This window comes from Hakea prostrata, chromosome 7 (assembly GCF_041222555.1).
Source record: "Hakea prostrata isolate BN-2017 chromosome 7, UWA_Hpros_2, whole genome shotgun sequence".
Classification (NCBI taxonomy): Eukaryota; Viridiplantae; Streptophyta; class Magnoliopsida; order Proteales; family Proteaceae; genus Hakea; species Hakea prostrata.
Genome location: NC_142606.1, coordinates 69,062,033 through 69,072,140, shown reverse-complemented (window position 1 = coordinate 69,072,140; position 10,108 = coordinate 69,062,033).

Below are 10,108 nucleotides of genomic sequence, written 5' to 3'. Positions count from 1 at the left end.
TTTACCTATAAAATTTTCATCGTAGTTTTGGTTCATAAACAAAACGAAGGCCGAACCGCGATATCAAGATATCTCTCCATTTATCGCCGAACTGGCTATTCGGCGATATCTCGAAAAATATTCTGTTCAGTTCTTCCCTCTGACGACTTTTGTGCCGGAGATGATAACTATGGAGACCGCCGGTTTCGATGGGTTCAGGATGGGATTCAACTTGGAGATCGAGTCGAGGATGAGAATGGCTGGTAGTGTTAGGGTTTTGCGTTTCTTCACCCATCACGTTGAGGCCAGAACTAGTTGCAAAGTGGCCATTGCCGTCAATGGTGGATCTGTTCTAAAGTTTCATTTATGACTTATTCATTGTCTCTCTTTAGATTTCTGTGTTACTAGTTCTGTGTTAGGGTGGGTTTTCAATTTAAATTCGAATCCCCAATTCCTTGAAGTAGATGAACTGTAAAGATGTTTCAAATCCACAAATGGGTTTGGTTTTATTGATCTTTAGAAATGGTGATCAAGTGTTTGATGAAATGGGTGAGAGAGAGAGGGAGACTGTAGACAGCGTTGGATTCAAGCTTTGCTTTTTTGGTGGTTGAATCAAACTAGCGAGAACAGGGGCATGGAGAGTCTTGGCTCTGAAGCTATCGCCATAAGTGATACCCACTAAAATTTCGCACCATGACTATAATCCATGATAGACAAAAAAAAATAAAAATAAAAAAATCTATTATGAATTTTGAAGACTTTTTTTTATTTTAAATAAAAACAAAGATGTCAAACAAGTTAAAATAATAAAAAATTATCTGATAATTGATAATAAAACCTCAGTGAGGTCACTGGAGAGAAACCACACACTGAAGGAATGGCCCATTTTAAATAGGATCTTACAGATACAGAAACCTGGCAGATTCTTCAGAAAACCTGGCTAGTAATGGGGCATTATTAGAGCCCTACGTTCTGCTTCTCCCATGGACAAAATCTAGAGGACAAGATACTTTGACGCAGTGAACTTTCCTTATCACCTTAGTATATAGATAGACTTCTTTTACAAAAAAAAAAAAGACTTGTACCTCTCTCCAGCCCTTCCATTTCTTCCCTTCGCATCCCCACTCTCTCTCTCTCACTGGGATGCCTTGCCTTGCTAGCGCCTCAGTTCGTACACACTACACACTACTACAACAGTTAGGGCAAAGCCAGGCCCCACCAGGCCTCAGAAGTCACATACTGGAAATCAGGCTAGGCTAGGCTAGGCTAGGCTAAGCAGACACTAGGCCTTCTTTTGCATGCATTGGCTTTTCCATTCCTTCCTGCGCTGCGCTGGGCTGCACACAGCACTGCACTGCTCCACTGCGGGCGGCTTTCCTTCCCTGCGTCTGCATCTGTGACAAATCTGCTGCCATCAGCGTCTTCTTTCTTTGAGGCAAAAGCAAAACCCTTCAAACACATCCAAAGTCCCTGAAGATTCCCGACCGTTTGCTATTCACAAAGCCATAAGAGTTTGCCATGCCCTTCCTGGAATTATCGTTGATACTGGCATGATAGAATGATACCCAGGCCCAGTTAGCTAAATCTAACAATAAATGGAGAGAGAGAGAGAGAGAGAGAGAGAGAGAGAGAGATATGGAAGTCATGTGAAGAGAGGATTCAAGGGAAAGCCGAATCTCTGACCCTCCTGAGTCCTGTTTCAGTACTTTATGATGCTACATTTATATCATCTCTCTCTTTAAAACACAGTAGTACCGAGTACGTAACCATCCCATGCATGGAAGAAGGTGCTGTGACCCATCACCCCATCCCTCCCTTATTTACTTCTCTGCTGTATCTGCAATTCAACATGACAGCAAATTGACAACTACCCATCCTCCCAAAAGTCCCACCCACCTTAATTCCTCTTTCCTGATTGCAGGAACTAGGACAGCTTATTGCCATTTCGGTAGCATGAAAACCGATCATACCCATGGTGAGGTGTGAAACCCTTCTCTGGTTACCCTGTCGGGAAACTCCCATCTCATCGCTTTCATTATCAGTCTTCCCTACCTACTCTTTTGCCACCCCTGTCTATTTCTCTGGCATTTTTTTGCCTTATTAAGTTTTATTGCTCCTCTCTCTCTCTCTCTCTTTTTCTCAAGCATTGACGTTGATGGGTGGAAGTCACGTTAAAGGGTTTGACTGTTTGAGACATCTATATGATCTATGTCCCGCTTTGCCCCTTCTCCTTCCTTACGGCTTTGGCACGGCAAGGGGTGGCGTGGAGGTGTGTTCAATTAGGGTATGCATGCAGCATGCAGCCTGTATCTGGCCAAACATGCACATAGGTGTACCTGTTCACTTTGTGAGCTGTGGGGACGCCCAAGTACTCCCAATTGTTAAAAGCTTTAAAGCTTTCTTTGTTTAGTTTGATCATCCAATCGGAGTATATATATAGAGGATCTATGATCCTTTTTTTTTTTTGGTAAAGGATCTATGATCCTGGAAAATGGTGAATGCTTTGGTTTTTTTTTGGGGGTAGGGGGGGGGGGGTTGGGGTCTGAAAATGCTTTGGATTCTAATCAGCCATTAACATTCAATGAATATTGATTTTGGTGAATTTGTTTTTGGGCTGATGATGGATGCTTAAAAATTTAGAATTATTGAGGTTTATTACTTGAAAGAATATTGTTCTAGGAACAGATTTTTATTCCATTTCGCTCATAATTGTTCTTGAGGTGGCTGTTTCCTATCAGTAAATCTCAATATTTCTTAGTCTTGAAACCTAAATATTACGTTGACCCAATAAATAAAAAAAACCCCTAAATATTACTCATATATAGCTTCTTGAGAATTTATGAATTCTAAACTAACTAGGGTTTGTTGGTTCTAATTCCCATTCTTTCAACGTGATAGAGTTTGTTTTGTGATTTTTATATAAACTGGGGATAAAGCCAATTGTATATCTATGTATAGAGAAGAATCAAACCCTGACCTCTTCACTAAGAGGTGTTGGTCATTACTAACAGTCCAATCCTTTGATGGTATAAAAGTCCATGTTTATTTATAACAATTTGAAGAGTTTTTAACTGAGTAGAAGTATACATGCAATGCTCCAATGCCTTGATTGACGTTTGGATAAAGATGACCTGTTCCCCCTTACAGCGTTACTTTTGCCGAGATGTAACTTCTCAAGAGCTTGACAAGGGTTATTCGAGAAGTCTAACATGCCACATGGCATTTACAAAGAAGTGTCCTTCAAAGCCAATGATATTCCAACAAGTGCTATGCCGAGAAGTGATAGACGGATCCAACGAACCGGATTTGAGTCAAGTTCTCTCACTTGCGTGGTTTGATCTGGTTTAATGGTTTGAGCCATAATGTATATAATAGTAATGCAGTTGTAAAAGGCACATAGTTGCAACACAACGATGATTACTAAACCTGGATCATAGTCTTTATTCATGAATTAACAGCTTAGCATTTAGATCTGCAAAGGAGATGAGTGAATTGAGGTTCAGCAGTGATGATGAAGGTAATGTAGTCCAGATCGAGGCCATTTAGAGTCTACCCAACTAGCTCTAAAACATTCACCCTATCGTCGATGGCAGCCAAAAGAGTCAATTGGTTTTGTTGAAAATAGTCAATAATGGAGGAAGAACCTTGGGTGATATATTCTAACTCACTTCTCATTTATGTTCTTCTAGCCATCGTTGATTGTTGTTGAAATATGGTTTCAAGAGAAACCATATGTGTTTGAAGTTTCTAGGCTCAATATATGGAAGATAATTATTCGGTCAAGGTAGCATTGATGCAGTCATGAACAAAGTGGTTGTTCTTTCTCCAGGTAAGATAGTTAGTGCCTGGTTGTGTATTTGTGTTGTTCCAGCTGATAATCTTTGGTGGATCAACAATGGTGCCATGCATGAGATCTACACTGATGAACATAGATTCCAATTCAAGTAAGTAAAGCAAATCTTAGCCAATATTTCTTCCAATGACTCCGCAATAATATATTCTAGAAGGTTAGGATATTTAAAAGAAAACAAAACCTAAAATCGACCAAGGCTACTGTGTACGGACAACAAAACCTAAAATCGAACCTCAGGTGACCAAGCCAAGTGACCAACTATGGTGCTGACAACAAAATGCCTTGTTTTGCCTTCTTTTCATCTTCAAACCTTTAAGGTTTGTTCTTAACATTAAATCATCATATTGTGAGGATTTTTTTTTTGGCAAGTTTGAATTCATCTTTTGATCTACTCTTTAAGGGTTTCAAGTCGACAATAAGGTGAGGACGTTCACTTACATATAACCTAAATTACATTCTTATTTGTAATAGTATTCTATATTGTTGTTTTATGGCTTAAACATGATTTCTATGCCTCTGTAATTTCATAGTATTATTAGTAATGATGTTATGCATATTTGTTAAATATGTGAATGTTTGGAATGTGAATGAATTATGATATGATGATGTGATTGTAATCATATTGTAATGTGAATCCTTAGGTTGCGATTGTGGAATGGGGAATGCCAATTGGGTATTTCTGTCATGGGACATCAGTGGAGGTGGTATGGGACACAATCCTATGATGCCCCTTGATACTTTCCATCATTACTGGATGTCATACCTAGGATGTCTAGGTTAGAAATTTTGTCATATCACAATTTATCGGTGTGGGTATTGAAGCTGAGTGACTAGTAGCAGCAATGGGGATTGTGGCTGCTCAAGCCCGGTAGCCAACCTGTGAGAGGACATAATCACATGGTGGGGGCCATTCATTGGTAGGATCGCATCATAATAAGCTTGGACTTATGGGCGCTCAAGACCGGTAGACAACCCGTGAGAGGACATGAGAGCTTCCCGTTTATTATATGTGGATGACTAATAGGGTTAAGAGCTCATAGTTCGAGTTGGTTGGTGCCATAGGATACGATGACTTTAGGGGGAAGGATATTGGAACTGGTTGTGCGAGGCATGAGGGAAGTATCCAGCCCTAAGTTGATGTGACTCAGTAGATGACTTGCACTGGGCTAGGTATAACCCTGACACGCACCAGTACTCATACTAAATGGTGTGATGAGAGAGCAGTGACCTAAACCCCACCAATGATGATAGTTCAAAAGGGATGCCCGTAACCCCTTGCTTGGATCCCAAAAGATGTAGCCAGTCTGTGAAGGATCAAAGTGACAAAGACCTTCCCAGAGGAGGCTGGTGTTCTATCTTAATGCGTGTCTGCCATTAGAGACTAGCATTTGTTAGAGTTAGTTGCATACTTGCATATTATATCATATCCTATTGCATCATGCTTTGTTCTTGAATTGGATTGTAATTGTTATTATATGTGAACTACTCGTTGAGTTCTTTTGAGCTCACACTTCGGGGACAATGTTTGTTTTAGACTTTGCTGCAGATATTGATGATATCGAGACCCAGGAGTATGAGACCCGACTAGTGGCGATCACAAATATCACGGTGAGGAATGTTCGTGTGTCTATTGTGCGTACTAGGATTAGTGCGACTCTGGAGCTAGTCTACCCTGTACTGGATACAAAGATTTTTGAATATAGACATTACCTTTTTGACAAAGGAACATACTATTTGTAGTACTTAGAACAATTTCGAGACTTCTTTATTTCTTTCAGTTGTAATATGTTAGTTATGACCATTCTTATGCATTTTGATTATTTGATATCACTTCTGCACACTTTTACTCTAATTATTTTGGTATTATTTCCGTACTTTGATATTGTTTGAAGATCTTTCTGAGATCCATACTTTGATTATTCTTTTAATTACATCAATACAATGATTATTTATTGCTCATGATTGTACTATTGTGCTATATGGGAGGATGATTGTTGAGACTTGGTCTTTGGGATTATAGATCTACCTCTGGGTATGTTGAGACTTGGTCTTTGGGATTATAGATCTACCTCTGGGTATTGCAGTCTACTGGCTGGGGGGATGTGACACAAGCTATTTTATATATACTAGGGATGGTGGTATTACATAAATACCAGTAGGTAAGATGGAACCCATGACCTCTTCATTAAGAGGTGTTGGTCTTATCAACCATCCAACCTTGCAATGATAAGAAATATTATTAAAATTATAGAGCAAATTGCACTGACATCCCAAAATGGAGGCCTTAAAGCATTGACAACCCACTTTATGTTTAAAAAGCACAGAGACCCCCAAAATTAGATTTTCATTGGATGTATTTTTCTAATTTATCACTGAAAACCTTTCAGACACTGTTTATTATAAGGACCCCACTTTATGTTTAAAAAGCATAGAGATCCCAAAATTAGATTTTCATTGGATATATTATCCAATTCACTGAAAACCTTTCAAACATTGTTTATAATAAGGATATTTTTGAAAATAAACAGTAATTTAACTGTTTTTAGTGATAAATTTGACATATATATCCAATGAAAATCCAATTTTGGGGTCTCCGTGCTTTTTAAACATAAAGTGGGGTGTCAGTGTTTTAAAGCCTTTATTTGGGGGTGCCAGTGCAATTTGCTCAAAATTATAAGCATGCCACAACTTTTTTGATTGGGATCATCATATTAGAATTTGTATACATGGTACTAATCTGATGGTCAATCATATTGGGAAAAATTGGGAATATAAGGGCATTTTGATAATTAAAGATCAATGCGTCATCAATTGGTCATTTCAAATACCATAGGGGAGACAAATGCAAGAAATCAATCTTTTCAGGTTGAAAATGACTTGGATCAAATTTCATGGTCCAAATGAAAATTACTCAAGAATTTTTAAAATCCGAATATGATTTACCCAAAAATTCGATTTTTTCTTTTCTTGATTAAACATAAATTCGAATTAAAAGAAAGGAAAACATCACCCATGAAAGGGGTTGTTTCTCTCTGCTTCGGAGCTCGTCAAGTCAAGGCATCTACGTCTGGCTCCTAGAGTTCATACTTTTATCTGGAAACTTTTGCATCACAAATTACCTATTGCAGATCTACTTTGTAGGAAATGATACCATCTACCACTAGACTGTGTAGAACACATGCTTATCAATTGTAAATTCATCAAGAAAGTTTGGAATAAACTTGGTTTACAACTCTAGGGCGAGCATTCACATCTTCATCTCCAATTATCTCACATCTTTATGGCTCTTATGGAAAAACTATAATAATGTGTTTCACCATAGGAAAGGTAGCACAACTTGTGAATCCAGTAGACTGATGGAAGACTACATCGGCTTTTTGGAAATCAAGACTCCAACAACCAGGGAATCAGATCTCATTAGATGGAATCCACCAAACAAATGCTAGTTCAAAATAAACATAGATGGAGCAAACTTCAAAGATCACCACGGTATCATTAGAAGTAGATATGGAGGTGTGATTTGCAATCATAAAGGAATGATGTTGTTCTATTTTCATGAAGGTTGTGCACATCAATTTTCACATTTGCTATGAAAATGAATAAGCTCTAAGTTGGGCAAGAGGCCTGGGGCTAACTAATTTGATACTCGAAGGCAATAACTGGGATGTTATTGATCTCATGATCCACAAAGATAGGGATCCTTGTTGGAAAAATTAAAACTATTATCCAAGATTGTTGCCAAATCGCCCTTCAATTTGATTTGTGATGAGAAAACAATAACATAGCACATCGCCGGGCATATAAAGGAGCATGTTCCCAATATTCTCTGTTCTGTCATTCATTCTACACCTCCCACGTTTCTGGTTTGGTATTGTTTGTTTGATAACTTAGGGTGTACTTAAAGTTGTAGACTAGAACGTGACTCTAAATTTAAATAAATAAATAAAAAAGAAAAAGGAAAAAAAAAAAGAGAAGATGAAGAAGAAGAAGAAGAAGAAGAAGAAAGACAGTAACTGGGGACGATTCGGGGAGAGAGAACCAGATAAGAAGCGTAATGGAGAAGTTTTTTTTTTTTCTTTTGCTTTGGGGGGTTTCTACGGTTCTCTTTTCCGGGGGCTTCGGGACTCAAGGGGAGATTGAGAGTATCGTTGTGGCTTGGTTCATTTCTTGAGGGTTTGCTTCAAGTGTTAAAGCTAGTAAGATTTTGCTTGAGGGTTTAGTATGGAAAAACCAAGGGTTTATCGTCTCATGAAGAGTTGCAGAGGCGGAGTTCGATCTCTCTCGCTGAGTTGGAGAGTTTCAACTTTCAAGGCATTATTCGCATTGTCACTTATCATCTTTTCCTCAGTCCTCTTTTAGTCTTATCTATAGATGATTATTGCATGGCTATTTGCTACTGTGTTTTCTCTCGCACCTTGTTGATCCTTACCGTATCTTGTTGCGAGTTGTATATTACAGTTTCCTTCTTACTGATAGCTGTTCAAATTAGTTGAGACCAATCCTCATTCAAATTGATTCAGATCTTTGTTTTTGGCTAATTTTGATTGATTGTTGCTGAATTGGATGAAAATCTGCGATAAAAAATTCTGGTATCAATCCTATCTCTGGGAGCATGTAATCAACCGAAAAAATGAGTATAATTACTGTGTTACTGTAGTTTGAAGGAAAAGATAGAGAAGATGGACACAAAAACTAGAATCCTTTTTGATAGTGGTGTGAGATTGGACAGGAAGCTGAGATGAAAGGAGATTATTCCTTTTTTCGTTTGAGTTTATAAGAAAGGGACGGGGGAGGTCCTGACCTTTGTGAAAAATATGAATTGCTTTGTACTGGCAAATAGCTTCTAGTGCGATGATGCATTACTTCAATGTGTTAGTGTGTTACATATGCTGTCATCCTCTGATGAAGGTGCTTCTTGCTTAAAAGCTGTTGCTTACATGTTACCATTGAACAGTTTGTTGCACTTCAAAAGGAAGTAGGATAAAAATTTTCTGGGTATGAGAAATGTTAAATTAGCTTGAAAAACGGTATATCCGCATTATGTCATCTTTACATGTTGCTTCAGTTGCATTGAATTTTTTCTTTCAAAGCATGATTTACATGCACATTTTCTGGTCTTCTTTTATCCCTATTAAGCTTTGTTATTTGACTTGGAATAGGATTACTGTTACTTTCATTTGTAAACAAGGGAGAGAGAATTTGGAATCATAGTCCGAATGGTCAGATTATTCACCTAACTTGTGAATAATTTTCGTGGATCAGCAATAATGGGTCAGCCAAAGGAAGCTGCACGATCTTACAATGGCAAAGCATATGAGCGACAAGTTGCTAAGCCAATCAAGGTTAGTTGTCTAACTTATTCTCTCTTTTACTTTTCATTTCTCTTTTTCCATGTGAATCATTTCATTCTTTAGACATGTTGGAATGCATATTTTGCAGTTGAAATGTGCAAATGACTGCCCTTTGTGTATCTATATTGTCAGCCAGTTCTTTTTTTTCTGGTTTATATGTTTTCTGATGACTGCTTGGAAGACACACACAGAGTGCTCCTAATTTTGATTTTGTATACAGTTTATTCTTAAGAGTAAGAAATATAACTGTTGATTTTCTGAATTAGGTCTAGATATAATCAAAACAACAAAACTTATGTGCTTGAGTTTCCATTTGATGAAAATTGGAAAGGAGAATTTCCTTTTGGGGACTCTCAGATAAGTTCATCTAGTGAGGATAATGAATAAAGCAGTTGTATTTGCAAGAAAGAATTTCCTTTTCGTTTGTGCGTTTCTATTTGGGAAAAAGGTCTTGTGTAAGCATAATGTATATGTTAAGACACCCAGACTTCTGACTGTTGTTCATTATTTGTTATGTTGTTGGTCGTGCTATCGCATTGGACATTAATCCCATAAGGCGGCCTATGCGCAAGCTTGAGAGGCCCCTGAGGTGCTTGTGGCATTCCGGTTGGCGCAAGTTCACCTTTGAGTAGTTATCTTGTTGGGCTTTCCATGATGTAGGTTGGACAACTCGAACTAGCATGAACAAGACCTTAATGTGGGCTAGGTTTATGGAGATCAAGCAACCATTCTTGGGTGAACCAACCAGGTCAAAGGAGCTTAGTTTTCATATTTTTTATTTGCTTTAGTTTATTCCTATTTCAAGGAGAAGTTTGTAAGTTCATTACCTAAGTTGTAACTAGCAACTAAGTTAACGTACACAGATTAGGATTTTATTAGTTTAGGCGTCTATTTTTTTTCTTTTCTTTCTTCTTCTATTTGAACC